The following is a 21751-nucleotide window of genomic DNA, read 5'->3' on the forward strand; positions in this document are numbered from 1 at the left end:
TCATTCTGGTTGAGGATTAATGTGGTAAAGTCCTCAAATACTAGTTCATTGTTTTTCCATATTACCTATCTGATTTTGGTGATTCGTATCTTCATGTGTAGTCCTCATAGGTATTATTGTTGCAGTTGGGTTGTGCTCTCTTTCATATATACGAATTTAATCAAGTTCACTGGTGTGGTCAATATGGCACTCTTAGATGACCACATGTGGTTGAACCAATGACCCTTAACGCAGGGGTCATTACTCTTGCCAGCACCATGACACAGGTGATCACAAACTATTTTGTTGACAGTGTGAAAAAAGTGAAAAAACATAATGTTACTGGATCGTGTGATGTACAAATTTGGCCATTAACAAGCATAATGAACGCTACAAACAGAAATCTCCAGTTTTGTCAACCGTGAAATGTACATGGACTTCATCTAGTGAATTAAAAGAAACTGACAGTAAAGAGTATTACAAAGTTACTGTAAGTGACGAAATAATTTTCCGTACTGTGTACTTTGCAGCAAAAGAAGAAATGGCATTGGAAAAAAATAAACAACCAACTGCTTAAATTCCAAAAGGTAACAATTCTTGATACAGGTTATTAAAATTTGTCGTGTTATTTTACATGTAAAATATGTTTTGACGAAAGGTAGTTTACGTCCACATCTTTCAGTATTTTGTATTAGTTAGAGTTAACTCCCTTCCACCATACTTCAGATAGAGTTAGCTCCCTTGCTTTTTTTCACATGTTCGCAAGCATGGCGGCCGGTTTTCAAACCTGAGGCCACAAAAGCTGTAAGTAAACATATTTAACGAAGAGATAGATGCCACTATGGAGCAGAAGGGTGACGTTAGGCCCAAACATATGGCTGCTGGTGCCCGAATGGGCAAAATGCTGGATGCATTAAAACCAACAACCCAGAAGATGTCGAAAATTAGGTCAGCGCCGAGTTACAATGTCAACACGCCCTTGAAATCCAACATCCAGGAGACGTTGGTTGAGCAAACTACTGACATAGAAGCCGAGTGTGCAGTGCTAGAAGAAAAGCTGAAACAGATGGAGCTGATGAGGAAACGTGATCTTCTCAGACGAGATATGCTTTATCTTGAACAATCTGAATCTCTCCCATCAAGCAGGATGTCATCTCAAGATGGCGGGCTTTCTAGCCCCGCGAGGTCAAGCAGGAACGGACTGGGTATGGTCCCCGATAAGAAAGCCCTGAAGATAACCGATTATGTCTGGGTCGATAGTCATGATGGAGATGATGGACGACAGAAGGAAATTGACAAAGGTGATGGTGTTAACTTAGACATTGGGAGATTGAAAAACAATCTTAGTCATGTGTCGTTAGAATTGTGGACCTACACGAGTGTTGCCATCCTTAGAGTGAATGAGTGAATGAGTGAGTTAAGTTTTACGCCGCTTTTAGCAATATTCCAGCAATATCATGGCGGGGGACACCAGAAAATGGGCTTCACATATTGTACCCATGTGGGTAATTGAACCCGGGTCTTCGGCGTGACGAGTGAACGTCTTACCCACTACGCTACCCCACCGCCCCGCCATCCTTAGAGAGATGACAGACCATGGTGAGGTCGATTGTCAAGGTGTATAGGACAATCTCATATATATTCAGGACATCAGGCGCCTATCGTCAAAGTATATATGGGCCAGTGTGCTTTTGTATGACCAAGAGTACAGACAGAAGCAGACAGCTAAAGGTTTGGAGCACGACTCTGCAAGATATCAGAGAATTTCAGTTGGTGCTTGAGCGCTGTCGTACATGAAAGGGCAAAGTTGACAGCATAATCCCCAGAAGAATGGACTACTGCAACTATTCTCAAAGGAGAGCTTTTGACAGAAGTGAAGAAGTCAAAGGAGCTGAAAGATCACTGTGAGAACTGAATCTTGACAGAGCCAAACTAGTTAGTCTTGGAACTGATAGGGCAGCAGTCATGATGGGTAAGAAAACAGGCGTAGGTGTTAAGATCAAAACAAAATTTTCTCCATTCTTAGTACACAATCACTGTCAAGCCTATCGATATAGTTTTGCTTGTGTGGATTCAATTAAGGAACTGACACTCCTAGAACCTATGAAATCCAGATTGAATACCCTTTATTGGTGTCACAGTAACTCAGGTGTTAGAACTGCAACCCTAGGAAATATTCAAGCTGTTTAGATTACCTAGACCTAAAAATCAAAGAACCACACACAGTGAGATGGCTGAGTATGAGAGCAGCTGTGAAAGCTGTGTACTATTCCTTTACATCAGTTGTTGTGGCTCTGTCTCAGTAAGGAGAATAAAAAGCTATTGCAAAGTCCCTGCATACCTACGTCAGTGATGCTCAAACAGCTTGTGCATGTGTACGTATATGATGTGCTTGATCAGCTTGCAGTGTTGAGTTGTCAGCTACAGAGAGAAGATCTGGTGTTCAGTGAGGTAACACCTCTGATAGAAGGGTTTGTTGCTGCTGTTAAGGAACTTGAGAAAGGTGGTGATTGTTACTCTGAAATTAAAGTGTCACTGGGGGAAAACAGTTCTCTGAAGGGAGCTGAGCTGAAACAAACGAGTGGAAGAAGGAATCTGAACTGAAATCTGTGATGCAGAAATATCTGGATAAACTGTGTGAGAACGTTGAAGCAAGAATGACCGAAACAACTGATCTTCTGTACATTTGTTTCATTCATGTTTATTGTGCATTGCATTTATTTCCACCTCTTTTCTCTGTCCCTAGAGGCTATGTGAGATGCCTATGTGGAGAACATGAGCATTGTAAGTGTAGTTCATCAGTCAACAATTAACTTTTGTGCAAGACATCAAATTCTTGGATTTTTGTTTTCAATGACTTCTGCATCAAGATTCCTTTACTAGATGTTCTGAGTGGACAGTGTTTCGGACACTGAATGGTCCTGTGTCAGATTTCCAGCCAGAGACTATAGGGCAACACAAAGGGTGTAAATTTGAGAAAAAAACACACATGCACACACATACACAGGTTCAAGATGACCTTGTCTGATACTTGTGTAAAGACAAGACTGGCAACACAGAGGTTAAAAACACCATCAGTGGAAATGAACTTTGTGAATTACACTCACAGCACAACAGCAGATCTACCGGTGTTGACCTAGTACTGACCCTAATGCGTGTGGGAAGGTCAAGATGACACAGAATATACTGATGAAATTTCTTGAATGTATTGTGCAGGGTCAAAACTCTACAAAGGAGTACTTCCGAATGCAACTCTATTGAAAGTAAACAAACCAAGCAACTAGTCAAACTGAAGCAATGGCTCACATGTCTGATATGCATTGGGGGCTTTTTGTCATAAGATTGCTGTTGTGTTACTCAAGCTACAGAACTACTGACTGAGAAGGACCCAACAGAGCTCCATCTGGGTAGGCATTTGCCCCTAGGCAGACGTCACAGACTCAACTCTGCCTTTTTCTGTACCTGGCACAGGACATTGTTGACCCCCTGCTTTCAGGCAGCAGGGGCCACTTTGACACGCCTATGCAGTACCAACTGGGTGAAGACAAGTTGTTTCTGGTCCTGGTGGTGGATAAATGTGTCTTCACCAGGGATACCCCATGGAGAAGTACAGCGATGATATTCTCAGGGATTAGGCACACTCCAGTGCCATCATCTTCCAGTGCACTCCAGTTCTTCATGATCAAATCATGACCAAGGATGGCAGCTACCATCCAATACTCAACCTCAAAGTGTTGATTCACCTGATAAAGGTTCCATCCATCAAGGAGACACAATGTATGGTGATCGGCTCATCAATCCAATACATAAAACATTCAAAAAGTGTTAGGATTTGTTGTAATATCAATTTTAAATTCATAATCCTTGTTCATTTTAATTCCATTCCGAAAGATCCGATTCCATAAAAAACCTGATTCCTATTTCACATGTAACCAGCAAATGGCATTGAAAGTAAACAAGCTCAGAAGCACAGTCAGTGTGTTTGTCTTGAATAAGAACTAGTTGATGTGGCAGACATCACAACAGGATTCAGTCCCTTATGGTTAGAGACGTGAAATCATGGTTAGAGACTGACTAGGTAGCTGAGAGTGAGATACTTTGGTGTACTATTTGGAAATCACTACAGTAACAAGAAATGGCATGGTGAGAACAGTGGGAAAGAAGCCAGCACAAGATGTCCTAGAGTCCCTGAAGGACATGTACCCCCTTGAAACAGTCCTTCGTTTCTGGACTCTTATACTGAAAGATATTTCACTGCCTATCCCCATGGAAAGGGTGCCTGGACCAACACTGACAGTCAATAAAACTTTTGTTAGAGATACTTATTTAAGGCCATGAACACCTGTAGGAATACTCTACTTAGTTAAACTAATAAAAGTTAAATGTAGATAAATATCAGATTTTAATATAAATAAATATTAAATATTTTCAAAATTATCAATTCATGTACATGTATTCCATGTATGGAGTCCCCCTGTTGTTGCTATAACTTCAGAAGAAAAGTACCAAATGTTTTTCTCGACTGAATCCGTAACTGTGTACAAACTATGTATATAACATATCGATGCACTTATCAAACAGAACCCAAATATACCATAATATACAATATTAAGGTTATGGTGTCAATCATGCACATAGAATCAGCTTTGCTAAATGTTTGGTTTACCTGTGCCGAACGTGAACTACTCTTAATGAAAATGACAATAAATGATTGTAACTGGTGTGGTCAGTATAGAAAATACCTCTTGCCTTTACTGAGAACTCTATACTTGTCTTCCTCCTCGTCCAGTCAGGATGTCCGTACCTTACTGCAGCAGGAGCACAATGATCTTGGAAGCTGTCACAGTAACTGATGCAAACTAACAAACTGAACTTTGTATCTTGAATGACACGGCAATAGCGGTCAACTGAACATCCTAACTCTGACAACTGCCACCGCAGTTCATGACTTACTGAGTACTGATTTACACTGTTTTAGCTAGATTCCATCGTGACAACCAACATCATATGTGGTCTTCACACATTTCATCCACGTGAGGAATTGGAACACCGTTCTTCAGCCAACCTTACCTCGCTGCTCTGAAGACAACAGATTTGTCAGGGCTTCTTGGTTGTTGTTGCTTTGATTTTCCCTGTGTTCAGCTCAGACTCCACCTTCCTCATGTACGCTAACATGTCTTTATCAGTGTTGTACCTGACTTCAAACCCAGGATGCTTGTGCACAACATGCTTTCGACAGTTCCCACTCAAAGCACAAGCATAGGTACAATACGGGCAGCTATATGGCTTGACGTCCTTGAATATATGCTGTGTGCGGATATGCTTCTTCAGCTTACCGCTAGTCCAGGGGCTGTAGTCACAGTGCGGACACTGGTAGGTGGAGTCTGAATGGATCACCTGGTGGTCCCGCAGATAGTGGCGGTTCTTGAAGCCCTTGCCACATATTTCACAGGTGTATTTGTGAGGGTCAGCGTGGATATGGCGAATATGGGCCTTCATCCTGCTGACTGACAGGGCTCGGTAGTTGCAGACTGGACATGTCTGCTCCTGACGTTTATCAAACTCGGCTTTCACGCCATGCTGCTGGAAGGTGTGATCTGAAAGACGTACCAGAGCCATGAGTCAATGGCTCATGAAAACAGTTCTGTCTTGCCAAAACTGTTTATCACTGAATTAGTACTGCATTTACTGTTTTATTATTTCTGTGTTCAGCAACACTTCATGTATATCATGGCAATCAGTAGCTAATCCAGTATGATGCTGTGAGCACAATCAAGGTCATCGTGGTATGATGACTCAAAATCAACCAGGATACGACCAAAGATCCACTTAACCACCCTTTACATTACATGGAACCATTGGGAAGAATGCAGTTGTTTTTGTTTTTTTATCTGGATGCATTTGTTGATAATTTTCATATCGTGTGTAATAAATGTGGTATAGGGAAGTCTCCTATTCTCGCGGGTTTCCTATTCTCATGGTAAACTTGTTTTCTGCAGGGATTATTAATGCACCTGTACCATACTTAGCAGTTGTTTACATCACTGACCAGTAACTAGGAAGTGGCCCAAGTCTGCAAATGATTACAAATTTTGCAGTGTAACAACTATTGGTGAGTTTTTACTAACTTGGGCGAATCATAACTTTTTCCTGGCCTTTCTGATAGGATTCCTCTTCCTTATGCCTCATAATGTTACTTCCTGGTTATGCCGTGAGAATGGGCGATTCCTCGATAAGTCCTTGTTTTAATCAAACATGGCAATACAGCTGATGGATCAAGCAACTATTAGATGCAGATGTTAGAGGGGGAATCTCTTCATTTAAAAACAACAAACATTCATTTGATATGTTTGTATTACATTTTCAGTTGATATCCGTAAGTACCACGAGAATAGGAAATGCCAGTATACCAACGAAAATGCTTTAGAATTTCCAGTTTATAGTGTTCTTGACACTTCAATCCTCATATTAAGGACAGTGCTTGTAAGTAGGGGTACTCAACAAAATAGTTTAACCACAGCTGAACCAGCTCACTGTAAAACTTGATGTCAGCTGCAAACGATAGGGAAAGAAAAGATGGTCCAAAGGAACCTACTCATAAACTGGATCCTGTTGTTGCAAGCGTACTGGCAGTGGTCACATGAGAATTCCCGCGTGGTACTGTGGCGGAATGCAATGTGTCGCTGTAGAGTCCACGGGTCACAGAATCCAGAGCCACAGATCTCACACAGGTATGGACGTTTGTTCAGGTGTAATGCATTGATGTGCATTTGTAATGCTCTGGAATAGAAGCAGGCTATCTGAACCAAGCAAGACACACACATATAACATTTGTACCATGTCCAATCACGTTCACACATCTACAGTGTGGTAGACACATTTGAATTGTTTGAGGGGCCTTCTAGAATATGGAAGCAATAGGAACAACAAGTGTTTATGGATGACCAACTTCTACATTTACAACTGCGACATTTTGGAGAATGGTAAAAGTGTCTATCCTGAAACACTGCAACTGTATGATAAAGAAGCTGATCATCCACAAACACTTGTCATTACTATTGCTTACTTCTACAATGCAAACAGTACACTACAAGAGAGTCTTAAATCCTGATTCTCCCACAGTTGATTCCCACATTTTATCAGATTTTCATGAAATAGTCTTAATACTGACCAGTAATAAAAGGCATCTGCCAAAAGGTCTGATAAAAGTCAATGCAAAAACTCCCCCCAGTAAATATCCTGTTAAGCTAAGTCGCTTAAATAGAAGAGTACTTACAACTTGGTCTTGACTTTTGTGGGACAGTAGGAGCACTGTATTCTGTTGTCGAAGTGTTTGGCCTTCTTGTGAGCGTCCAGATATCGGGCAGTAATTGTCTGGTAATCACAACCCTCCACGTTACAGCTGTATACCTAAAACCAGGACCACATGACATGACAACATGCATGTCTGTCTCTATTATGTGTAAGCTTGGTGGGGCGGTGGTGTAGCCTAGTCGTTAAAGTGTTCGTTCGTCACGCCAGAGACCCGGGTTCGATTCCCCACATTGGTACAATGTGTGAAGTCCATTTCTGGTGTCCCCGCCATGATATTGCTGGAATATTGCTAAAAGCTGCGTAAAACTAAACTCACTCACTCACTGTAAGCTTGGTTATCTGGACCAGGAAGACTTCAGCAGTGTTTTATTGAGTTGTTGAGAATGGTGATTTTAGCAGTGCAACAGTTCTACAGTGCAGCAGTGTTCAGTTGAACCTTGGTGTGTCCAAACATTAACTTGATCAATTTATTAGCTATATTGTGAGTAAATGAGTGAGGATACTTTTACTCTCCTCTTGTTCCAGCAATGGGGATGCCAGAAATGGTTTTCACATATTGTGGCCATGTGGGTCTTCAGTGTGATGAGCAAACACCTTAACCACTAGGCTAACCCACAGCCCTTTCTCAATCGTAACAAACTTCAGGCAGCTTGAAGTTGGTCCCTCTAAACCCAACACAAAACAGATTTGACTCTATTTCAAAATATGTTCCTTGAAAACTTCAGCAAAAACCTAGAGAAATGCCCGATTCAACTTTCTAAAACCAGACAGCTCTTTATAAGGTATGAATATTTCACAAACACAATAGTTCCAGACAGTTCACTCACCACAAAGTTATGACTGACCCCATGGACCTGCTGTTCGTGGATCTTCTGATCACAGGATTTCTTGAAGCGTTCACCACACCTGGAACACATGAACTTGGTCTGGTTCTGATGGATCCGTAGTATATGCTGATCCAGGAGGTCTCGGCGGACAAAGGAACGCTGACACTCGGGGCACGGATGGCGCACCTCAGGGTGGCTCTCTCGAACATGCCGCTCCACCTTTTGAATGTCGATGTTGGCAAATGCACAGCTTGCTACCTCACAGCACACCAGTAGCGACTTGTGACGTTCTACCTGAGACATGACAGACAACAGACAGGTCATACACTCAGGAAGAATGATTTCTGCAAAAGTCCAAGCCATAACATCCAGATCCATCAATATAGAAGGGAGCTGCTATTCACTAATGCATCAATGTATCACCTGGTTACACCACCAGTTTACACCTGGCACAAGTTTTGACCACCCATTATTGATCCATGTTTTCATTCCGTTTAGATTTATAAAGAGTAATGTTTACAAGGTTTGGGGGAAACCTGGACTTTTTCAGGTCTAGTACTAAACAAACTGCTTAAACTGATTGCATACACCTGTCAGAAAAGACTGATAATATGATTGCATGTAACTTTCAGAACCAGTCAGGATTAACCATTCCAGCATTTTCACATCAGGTTAGAGGCTAATAGGGAAAATTGTGTATGTTAAACCCATGTGGCACTGGTCCTCTAAAGGAGTAATACCATGCACCATCAGGACCAGTAATAATCTAACCTTAGAGACACCCTGGGCTTTTGAAAAAATGCATGCGTATATTCTAACAGACTGAATAAAGCCCAGACACCGAAAGAATGTCAGCAAACAAGTACATGTCAACTGTGCTATAATTCTTTGTCTGATACCTGTTGTCGGGTCATGTTGTGATACTGCAGCAGGTGGTTCTTAAGAGAGGCACGTGAGGCCAGCATTACACCACACTCTATACACTTGACCATGGCAGCCTTTGACAACGTACACTTCGGCCCTGGCATCTTCCGCACCTTCCCAGAGTTCATCATTACAATACTCCCTCTAGACAACCTATTTCTCTTCTTTGGTGGCCTTTTCAATTTCAGCATGCTCCTTTGTTTAATCTTCTTCAGCTTCAGTAGCATGAATGCCAAATGAACAGATCTGCAACAGAAAGTAAGTGAGTGAATAAGTTGGGTTTTATGCCACTTTTAGCAACATTACAGCTGGGTACACCACAAATGGATTTCACATATTGTGCCCATGTGAGTAATCATATCTGGGCCCTCGGTGTGACAAGTGAATGCTTTAACCACTACGCTACCCAAACACCCCATAACAGAAAATATGTATGTCACTGTCAAGTTTGCAGAAAGACCAAGTAAGTTCAAGATGTGAGTGAGCAAGCTTAGTTTTTATGCTGCTTTCAGCAATATTCCAACAATATCACAGCAAGTGAGACCAGAAATGGACTTCACAAGGTGTATCCAATACATCAAACCTCGGTTTTCAGCATGACAGGTGAGCACATAAACCACTTGCATAAACCAATTCTTTAAATGTAAGCAAGCAAGCAAGCAAGCAAGTGTGAGTTGCAATTCTTCAACACTGTTCTGTTAGCTATTTCAACGACACTGAGTTGGCCAGAAAACATCCATGTCCCAGTATGTTAACTACTTATTGAAAACAATTGGTGTTCCATAATGCTATACAAACCAGTACAATACAGCTTTCGTTTGTTGACTAGCATGTAAGCTCATACCTGTAATGCAGTCTCCAACGACTGTACATGGAGAAGCTCTCCTGACAACGGCAGCACTGCCAGGTCTTCTTGTCATAGTCATGGTGACACATGGAGGAGGAGGCCTCAAATGCCCATCTGGTACATCGGCTGGTCAGGTACCGCAGTGAGATCTTTTTAGACAATGGCTGAAAAGACACTTCCATCTGCCTTGAAGAAACCTTACTTTTTTGTCTCTTTGGGCTGGAATCAGATGGATCAAATCTCTTAGGGGGTCGCTTTGTTCGACTTGGTCGCTTACTTTTTAAAATAACATTTTTGGATTTGGACTTAGATCTTGATTTCTTTGATGGCAATTTCACAGTCTTATAATCTGTACCAGAAAAGACTTGCTCATCAGAGGCTTTTTGACCAGTAGAAGGAGGATTTAGTTTTCCAGTGGAATCCTGCCTGTCAGTATCCCTCTGCTCAATAAAAGAGTAAATGGTTTGCTCATCATGATCAATCTCATCATGAGTTCTGTCATCACTGCCTAATTCACCATCTGATACTGCTGGAGAGATACTGGCATAGCTCAGTGTACTCTCTGAAGACAGCTGTAACCTTGAAGACTGTCTCTTGCCTTGTTCTGTAGCTACCTTTTGTCTGACTGGATGCGTCCTCTTGGAAGTGACAGGTAGTCCAGATGTGCTAGTCTTCTGCACAACCTTTGACAAATTTCTGACAGATCGTCTTGCAGCTGACCCTTTGTTTACATCTGAGTTTGAAACAGAAGGAATGCCAGCAATGGAACCTCGAACAGATTTACATTTTGGGACTTCTGCAGGAGCAGCTTGTGCAGTCCTGCGTGTTGTTCTCTTCTTCTGTCCCTTTACTGTCTCAGGCAAAGCATCCTCCATGGAATCAACATATTCAGGCTTATTACTATTCTTCTTTGGACTAGATTTGATAGGCAAGGATTTCCTTTTCTGATCAGAGCTTTTTAATGCATCCCAATCCTGATGGGTATCTTGTAACAATTCTTCATCGGTTGTATATGATTCTCGACCATACTGTTCATCATGATCTTCTGAATCCCACCCACCTGTTGAGACATATCCTTTTGAAACTCCAACATCTTCTGAACACCTTTGTGTTATAGCTGAATGGTACTTGGATTTGGATAGTAAGTTTTGAGCATCCGTAAATTTTAGTTTTACGGCAATGTTTTCTATTTCATGTATATTTTCCTTTCTGACTGCAAGCTCACCAGTGTATACAAAATCTAATAGAACGCTCAAAATACTGGCAGGTGCATCTGAAAAAGAATACTAATCTCATAAGGATTTGCATTTAAATTATAGTGAGTGAGAATCTAATAAAAGAGAACGAACATGGACAAGTTCTTCAAAGCTCCCCCAACACTTTATTATTTGTCATATTTGAGGATCAGGTTGACTCTCAATTTTGATTTCTTTTGGATGGGGAGGGGACAAATTCGTTAATCAAACAATTTACAAAGATAATCGATATCTAAATAATAATTTCTTGTTTTTTAGGTATATGACTCAAAGTCTGAATTCTACAGAATTATTGTGTTCTTTCGCATCAGTTTGAAATCAGAAATGAATTTAGCTACATTCAATACCTATCACACTGAATGGTAACATTTTGAAGTTACCAGGCCAATTGCATGGGTGGGTTTTTGACTTACTTCATACACTGCATACAGGTTCTTGTATCGTTTTCAAGTTTGATACAAGAACCTGTATAAAAATGTCATGCTCTAGAACTGAAGAAGTTATCAACCATATATACTTGTTCCACAGGCAATATGTTGGTACAAAAGGCAAAGTGTTGGAAACCTACTGCATTTTTTTATCTGCTTATAGAAAGATACACATTTTTAAAAACAAATATTTTCTATGACTGACCAGATCTGTAATACCACTGAAAAGGAACATTTACATATGGGCATCTGTACTTAATCCTATGCTAATCGTTTTTCTGTTTGTAAGAAAAGTACAGTGGAGCTGAGGTACTGGATGTTCATATGCTCCATTTTGATTTCAATAACAAAGTACAATTTCTTACTACTGAGGATAAATGTTTCCACAATTACATTGCCAACAGGAAAAATGTCTTATGAGGAACTTTTATTCTTGTTTTTGCCAGAGAAATGTTGTCCAATGTGTGAACTGACTCACGTGAGATATTTGTTTAATGATGTTTCAGTTAAGGTTTTTGGAAGTCTTGCCTAATGTTGAGTTATACAATCTAGATCATCAGAAGTATCTTATCCTGAGGGATACCAGCTGTGAGTAACCTTGCTTTAGTGTCACTGCCTGGGTGGTTCCATGATTAGGGTTTGATTTCTACATTTCCTGCTTATTGGACAGAGAAAGGATGGATGGATAGATGGGTTTAGTTTTTACGCCGCTTTTAGCAATATTCCAGCAATATCACGGCGGGGGACACCAGAAAATGGGCTTCACACACTGCACCCATGACTGAGAAAGGAACCTTCAACACGTTCATTTGTATATTCCACAGCAGTACAACATCCATACACACGGTGAACATACCAATATTTATGAAAACTGTTGAAGGCAGCAAGGAATCCTTTCTAAAGAGGGATAATTCTTGATGGAAATATACAGAGTTAACTGCCAAGTAGAGATAATGGGCCTGAAACTGGTGTCCATCATTGCTGACTAGCGTCACATCACATAGCTTCTTGTGTTTCCACAGATCTTCAAACCGCTGTTGTAAAGTATTTCCGTGTTCAGCCTCTCGCAATGTTTCCATCTCTGAAGAAAGTTAACACAAGGCTAAAGCAATAATGGGCAAACATATGATAGTTTCATCTGTCGACAACCAAATGCGAAACTAAAACAATAATGCACTCACATCCTTTTCTCAAGATATTGTTCCATCTATCACAAAAAGAACTATATATGACTAATTTAACATGAAACGGGGATTTAAATAGCTATACCACATGATTGTTTCATATTACAGATAACTGAATACAAATAACTGATTTCAGATCACTTTTCCTTTTGAACATTGGACCATAAATAAATATTCTAGAGGCAATTAAAGTGTCGAAATTCTGGGTCCAGGTTTGGATCAAGTTTGTTCATAATTACTTCAAAATTGCTGGCCACTTTTTCATCAAAAATATCTTAATTTTTCCATAACTTTGCTGTTTTGGGGTGTATTTAAATGAAATTTGATACATAGAGTAATTGGATACCCCTATTTCATTTTTGGCATAAAAATTCAGACACATGTAATGGATTAAGAGTTATTGTATTTAAGCACAAAATTAGATGAACAGCACGTGCCCAAGTAACATGGACCATGAATCCAGGGGAAGCACACTGTCTACAACTCTGAAATTCATACAAAGATGATTCCTAAATATCATTAAACAAACAGCAAACACACTCATACCTTTTAAACATTTTTATTCATCTGTTCCTATTCTTGATGTACTCCACCAATATAAACTTGATAAAAATATCACAGTCATGAGTTATTATAACTGATGTAAGTAGAAATTTCTTTGCCTACACAAAAATTAAATGCATCACACAAAATTGTGTCTCAACATGTATACAATAAGGGGATAACCATGTTCACAATATTGTTTGTTAGTGTTATTGCCTCTGTCACTTTCTTCACTGGACTGGACACATTATATACATGTACCAATTTAGGGAATTTCTGTCATCAATAGTTCAGAATTTGTGTCAAATATTGGTCCCTGAGGAATCGAAATAAATCCCACAATAGAAACAGTTATATCCTTGTGAGGAAGGTACAGGTAAACTCCAAGAGTAAGTCATTCATATGAATTGTCACGACACTGGATGTCACTTTCACATTTTTTCCATCCATTTTTTCATTTAAACTGTGGATGTGACTATAGAATGTGTTCGCCACCTTATGTTGTGGCTGTTTTACCATGTTTACCAATAATCCATTCCTCTAATACTCAGGGTTAGGTTAGGGTTTGGGTGTGGGTTTAAGATTCAAGGTTAGGTTTAGTTTTGGGTTCCAATTTTGGGGGGTTAGCCTCTCTTTCTCTTTCTTCCTGGGAGGCAAACATATCCCATGGCAGGTCAAAACTGTGACTGCATCAGACAATTACTGGTGGGCAAGTTGCCCACTCTGCTAAGGCCCTGCAAATAGCTGTACTGAGTTTGAATCCCTGGTCCACCATGATTATTGTTCAAAAGTTTATCAGCACCACACCTGTGCTCACAAGTGGAAACTGTCAAAGACTTTTATCAATACGGGTTTTGTCACACACGAAGCCTGCACGCCGTAAATGACAGACTGTCTGACTTTAACAAACTTTATCAAAAGACATTTACGCCATAATATTTTATGGCCGGTTCAGTCAATATTCAAGGGGAGATAATCGTACGTGTATATAGATCCACCATCATTCGTACGAATACATGCAATCTGCGATGTAAACAACTCGTCATCAAAGAATCGAATGCATGGCTGTCGTCTATAGGTACATATAAAGGGCCGTTAATATTGAAGCTATTGTCGAAAAGATCTTTGCAAAGTTGATGAGAGACCTGTATTTTGAATCGCTGCATGCAGTCTGTGTTTTGATAGCACAGAGTATTTCCAAATGACAATAATATTCAACTGTCTACCAACTGAAAACAAACATACTTACTTTTTCTGATGTTTGCAATATCTCAAACTACGATTTGGCTGAATGTTTAATTCCAGACGATGGCGGCACATTTCTATCGTTTAAGCGACAGGGTCTGTATTTGAAGCGCCCCCTCCCCGTGCGCGCTTGTCTTTCGCACGGGAGGTAATCGATGGTAGCCCAAGTTTATAAAAGCGGGAAATTAGAAAACAGAAAACTCGGATACAGGACTGCGGCAACACTTACCATGTCTCCATTACAACTGCAAACAAGAAATTGAATATAAAAAAAATAAAATAATTTTCCCATACACATCAATAAATTTCCCATCAATAAAAGACTATAAAATATCATTTATAATAAGGCCAGATGGTTTGTTTAACTCAAAACTCATGTATGTTTAAACAACAACACTCGTTTCCATTAAATCTCAGTTTAAACACCTAAACTGTGTCATGCAATTACACCCGTTTCACGATGGTTTTAATAGACACGGTATCGCAAAAATAACAGATTAAGTTACGTTTGTAACGTCATTCCATTGTCTGTTCGAACCATTATTTTTCAGGAATGAAACGATGTGTATCAGTTTCATATTCATTTTGTCATTTTGACATTAACTTTAGATAACAGAAATAGATAGAGAATCTCACCCAAGTGTCTGCTGATATCAAATATATCAACACGAGTTGATAAAGTAACAAATATCCGAGGCTTGCCCAGGATATTTTTACCTTTATCAAAGAGTGTGGATATAATTGATATCAGTAGACACGAGGGTGAGATTCTATGTATCATCAAAAACCATTCTTCATTAGTTTTCAATGAAAAATGTGCATGTCTGAACACAGTACTGCCATTAGATTTGCAGTGCACCTATGTCATAGCATTGTGACGTTGTCAGCTTCATGACGTCATAGCATTGTGAGGGCATTGTTCAAAATCTCCCGTGGAACACATTTTGGGATGATAAACATGTAATTTAATTAGGGTAATATCCTCGTAACTCTCCATTCCTTAAAATAACGTTTTCCCATGCAAATAATCATTGTTACGGAATGCACATTACACTATGCGTGATACCCACGTGGGAAATCGAAGCTGGGTCGTCGGCGTGACGAGCAGACGCTTTAACCATTAAGCTACCCCACCGCCCCTACATGCAAGATTAATGCTTCGTCTCTGAATAAATATAACTTTGGTAGAAACAATCAAGTCGTTAAAATTATAAAGGAGCGCGGATAAAGGAGACGGAACCACTGAAAATATAGACTTGCTTCATTTCAGGTTTCATCATTGTACCAGAAAAGACTGTAAATGAGACTGTAATACTGACTACCCACATATGGCTGGCTCATTTTCAGAGTTCGTTTGTTGTTTTTTGAGATGGTCACCATCTCATCACACAGTTTATAAATTATTTTTTTCGTTGCTAAACAAATGACAACGTGTAAAATGACAAATGACAACGTGGTAACGTGTAAAACACATTTACGTAAATGTCCTGTACAATTACCATAAAACCATCCTGGCCCAACGGGCGGTGAGGTAGATTAGTGGTCAAATCGCCCTGTCGTCAGGCCAAAGAGAAGGGTTCGATACCCCAACAAGGGTACAATTTCTGGTGTCCCCGGCAGTGATATTGCTGGGGCATTCCTAGAAGGGGCGTAAAACCATACTCACTCACTTATGTAAAATACATTTACATGAATGTCCCATACAGTTACCATAAATCATCCTGGCCCAAACGTCGGTGAGTGCGGTTAAATCGTTTGCTAGTCACGTCAGAGACCTAGGTTCGAGTCCCCACATGGGTACAGTGTAAGCACATTTCTGGTGTTCCCCACTGTGATATTGCTGGTGTAAAACCATACCCATTCTCTCCTGGACCAACAGATGGAGGGCACTTTCAAAACATACCACGTCTATACGTCTCCATGGTCGCCGTGGAATGATATTTAAGGTCGTAGGCAAAACGTTATTTAAAATACCTCGGTCTAGATTTTCGAAGCTCTATTAGCGCTAAAGTAGTCTTAAGTACCGTACATTAACATTAACGTATCAACATCTTAGCGTTGAGAGAGCTTCGAAAATCTAGGCCCTGACACTTGAACTTATAAATATCATAGTCTTATTGGTAAACGACCCGTCAACGTCATTTTAAGTGATATTTCTGAAATATGACATAGGTTGATCTTGAAGTTTTGTAAAATGACCATTGAAACTCGGGGGAGAGTGGGTGGGGGTGGGGGAATGAAGTGTACACATCTCCAATACTCAACAAAATTTGCCCCTCTTTCCTATCCAATACATGTAATTTCCTACACAGAGATATCTACCACCTCTGGAAGTGGGAAGATACTTTTACTCAGCATTAGCCATGATGATTGTGACAGTGAAGGTGAAAGTGTAGACCAAATTATTTATAAGAAACTTTTATTGCATTAGTATTAGTATTGTATTATTATTGTTGTCAAAAAGGTTCACCAACATGACAAGATTAGGACTGTTTACCAACATGTTCAGGTGGGTAAGGCAATACACTCCTTCCCTGATTCCTTGTGCAAACAATGTGAAAACTGATCACCAATCATCAGAGAATACCGCTTTTCGCCTTACCGCGAACAGCAGGCATTAAAATTTCGATTTCGTGCGAATATCCCATGTTATTGACCTGGGCCTAGATTTTCGAAGTTCTCTTAGCGCTAAGATAGTCGTAAGTTGATGTTAATGTATGGCACTTGCGACTATCCTAGCACCAACAGAAAAATCTAGAAAAATCTAGGCCTGTTCGTTAAATGGAACTGCATTATGTATAAATTGCTGAATCGGAACAGATCATAATGTTAGCCATATCCCGATAGAAACGGGAAGATGGCAGAACATCCCACCAGAATAGAGGTTATACAATTTTCTTTTCTCGAATTTCACTTGAATATCAAAAAATATTTAGACAACTAGTGTTGGTACTAAATTTCTTTGGCTTGTAGGTTCTAAAGGAAAGATGATATTTATTATTACTTGGTGACTATTGTACACGACCAAACAAGTTGTTTGAAACATCACGGGAAAACATCTGAATCACTAAGGACTTATCAACATGCCTAATCGAAATAGTTTAACAATCAATTCAGATTTTACACTATCATCTTGTTTGAGGTGTTATGTAATATATACTGTTGTAATTAAATGGTACTCGTGGGTCCCTGACCGCGGTTTATCATATATACAAACGTATATATATATATATATATGCTATATGTTGTAGATTATCCCTGTCTGAACTTAGCTCAAGTTTCCGATTCTGGTCCTGTTGTAGTCGTCTCTCAGTTTCATCCCGAACTCTGAACAGGTCGGAGGTGCAGACCATGGCAGAGTAGCCCTTTTACTGTTTGATTGGCATTCTAGCAATTTGTGAGTCAAAAATGAAACATACAACTTTGTAGATGACAACTTCTTATTCATTGCACAAAGGGACGTTTTCATATATCAAGCTAACAGTGATAGTTTGATAACAGTAGAAGTATCTACCTGAGGTCGGTTTACACAATAAATATGAACTTGTATTCCATAAAGTTGTATGTTTTATGTTTTCCCCAGCACTACATTATGTATCAACATGTACAACCTAAAGGAGGTCATAATCCTGCTGCAACTTGAATTTACATCTCTGCATTTGCCTAAATACTAGTATATGACCTGGAACTGAAATGCCCCAAAAGCTATGCAAATAGGCCTAAACAACAAAACTGAGATGGATAGTTGAGATGGGCAGCTGGACACCGTGGATCTTTGAAGGACCACCAGGGTTGTCCAGTCGTAACCTGGTCTAATTTGTGAACAGTCATGCAGTGCAGCCCACCACAGGGGTTGTGGGTTTGGGTGGGCATTGTTTAGTTCCTACAAACGTCTGTGGCGGTCTCAGACCAGAACAGCTCTTAATATGGCAGTTTGGTATCGATTCTGAGCATGAACTAACTGTACATGGCTGTGTTGTATTTGTGACATGGTCGAGGGTCATGTAGCAATGTATGAGTGTTGCCCTGACATATATGGCGCTTCCGAAAAGATGATATGTTCAACTGAACATTGAAATGTCTGGTAACTTCATTTAGCGCCATTCCCGCCTTCAGCATACTCACTAAGTGCAAGTTTTCTACAAGTCATGGCAAATAAACGTGTAAGTAAAGTTTCTGGTGCCAAGTTTTCACTGGAAGCAATATCCCCTAAACCTAAATGTTTTTGTTTTATTCAGCATGTGTTTAGTAAAGACAGTCCAAACATATGACGTATATGGACTCATAGGTCACCCTCATTTCCATGGACAATTTACTCAGTGTGAAACTAAAATGAACAAGGAAAAAATAGCATCATTTTTGTACAGTTTATTACTTGCTTTCATGCAAAACACCGATGAAAAGCTCCATACAGGTGTAAGGTGAAGAACATATTCAAGAAGGGAAAAATCACAAATTCATTTCCTGACAGCACTTGACCTGTCTTGACAGCAAGCTTTCCAACAATCTGACAAGGTACATACACAACCCTCACCCATAACATCCACAGGAAACAACAACATGTTGGCAGGTGATTGAACAAGTGAATATGGTTTTACACTGCCTTTGGCAATATTCAAGCTATATCACAGCAGGTGACACCAGAAATGGGCTTCACTCATTATAACCATGTGGGGAATCAAAACCCAGCAACTGCTTAAATTATAGGGCTTCCCCACCCATTCTTGTACCAAGCCAGTTTCTTTGTGTAAGCCTGATAGGTTGCAAGGCTTTATATTTAGATAGTATTGAGGGCTTGCCCAACGTTTCTATCAACAATCATGTGTAACTCAGGGCATTCTTTATAATGGAAGCTGTGCCCCTGCCACCATCCTTGTTTGTTGAATGCCTGAAGTATGTAATGACTGACCAATACTTAGTTACTAACACATCATTGGTTAAACTTGTCAGAATCAAAAAAGTTAAATCGTTTGATTGATTGCTGTTTAACGCCACACTCAGCAATATTCCAGCTATATGGTGGCGGTCTGTAAATAATCAAATCTGTACCAGACAATCCAGTGATCAACATCATCAATCTAAGCAAATGGGATACAATGACATGTCAGCAAGTCTGACCACCCCATCCCATTAGTCACCCCTTCCGATAAGCTAAACAACAACAAACAAACAAACAGATTGGCTCTTACACAAATTCAGTATTTGAGTGATCCAGCTGATGAAATCAACGTGAATATGTCTCTCACTGAACTGTCTGTTACTTGGATTGTGGAGTCATAAAGGTTGGATCAAAGCATCACTTACCAAAAGCTTCATTGCCAGTCAAGATCCAATACAAACAATGATCCTTCACATATATTATACATTTGTAATTAGTGTTTGCAGGAGATGCACTCGTCATGCAGGACACCATCTGGCCCTTATCACAGTCAATAGAGGTAAATAAGGATAATTTAATTTTTAAAAGAAAACACAAACAATTAAATCCTGTTTAAATAATGCTGTGTAAAATCTGGTTATATCTACTATTCAGCTGTTAATACAAACACCTGACCAACGGAAGATAGCCTCACATTATACATAAGCTAATACCACAACTAATTATCTGATACTGTGATCTGATTAATTGATCTGATAAGTGCCAAAAATTTGCATTCAGTTCCAAGAAATCTTAGCACTGCACCTGATGTAGTTACATAAAAACATGTTTTTCCCTTTTGTTTTCTGATAAATGAAATGATATGAAACTAACACACAAAAGGGTATCATTGAAGATTAAGTAAATAATGAAGTGAACTTGGAACAAGCAAATTCAAGGTTATCTGCCAGAAAGGAACATACACACACTCAAACTGTGTATAAGGTTACATAATACAACATGTACAATGAAAGTAGTTCTCTTCACAGACATAGACAAATTTGTTTGGAATGAATCAAAGTTTTGTACTGATACATCTACTAAATCACGCCTTCTCTTCAGGCAATCTGGTTCTGGGGATACCATTCTCACTGCTGACAAACTAAATGACTTGAACATACTGGACACCAGGGACTGGTTGACACGAACACATATTGGAGATGGCAGGAAGCAGTATACTGCATAAACAAGTCATGTGTGTCGTAACACTTACACAGTAAATATATAGAGGATACTAAACGACCTTCTGTGTAATACCATTTTTATTAAATGAGTTAATGATTTGGTATCAAACGAGCGAAAGCGAGTTTGATACTAAATCTTTAACAAGCAATTATGAACAAAATGACTCCACCCCACTACCCCTACCCCCTCCATGTCATGTATAAAATCAATGACCCTCAACCCCTTCCCATAATTTATACACATTGATTTGTAACAATTGTATGTACAAGACTGCTGCCCCTCCTACTTCATGTGTACAAAATTGCTGACCCCCTCCTACCACCCAAGAACAAAATGGGTGCCCCCCCCCCCTTCAAAATCATCATCACTACCCAAGTCATTAATTATGTACATTATACATTATCCCATATGTGGAAAAATGAACAATGTATGGTTTCTTCATGCTTTGGCCATCACCTTCACAATGTTTAAAACATATAATTAACAACAATATATTAACTGTGTGTTAAAACACAACATTCTATGCATAGGTATGATTGACCTTGCTATCCTTGCATTGAAATCAGCATTCAAATACGTATTTCATATCATTTATGAATTTATGTCATTGCATTCACTGAAAATAACAGGCTATGCATAAATGCGAACATAACTTATAACCTCAGACAATCCAACAAAAGTTATTTTCTTACCCTGCTTGCAAAACAGACAAAATTAAACATTGAGCACAATAACACCGGTAGTTGGAGAATATTCTGTTGCTGATAAAAGAGATACTAGAAAACACAAACATAACAGGGTTACAATCACCTAAAAAATCCATTCAACCAAGTATTGTTCCAAAAAAACAATCTGATTAATATGAACAATGTGTACCTTAGAAGTCTTCCATTATATTCTGCATATTTAATTACATTAAAGCTGCATGGGTGGACAAAAAGTCATAAAGCCAAAATTCACTACAAAGAAATCTGTAACTCAGAGCACTCACTCATTAGCACTTGGCTACACTGCAATAGCGAAGCCATTACACTTCTTGCCTTCCTCCAACTCAAGTGAGGATGCATTCTTTAGGAGATGGAGGTGTATTTTGAGACCTGA

The 21751-nt window shown here is 39.5% G+C and overlaps 1 pseudogene; it reads right to left on the bottom strand.

The window, feature by feature from the left end:
• Nucleotides 1-1221: 1221 nt before the first annotated feature.
• The window catches only part of LOC137278893 (zinc finger protein 91-like), a 28475-nt pseudogene continuing 7945 nt past the window's right edge, over nt 1222-21751 (bottom strand).

This window comes from Haliotis asinina, chromosome 3, assembly GCF_037392515.1.
Source record: "Haliotis asinina isolate JCU_RB_2024 chromosome 3, JCU_Hal_asi_v2, whole genome shotgun sequence".
Taxonomy (NCBI): Eukaryota; Metazoa; Mollusca; class Gastropoda; order Lepetellida; family Haliotidae; genus Haliotis; species Haliotis asinina.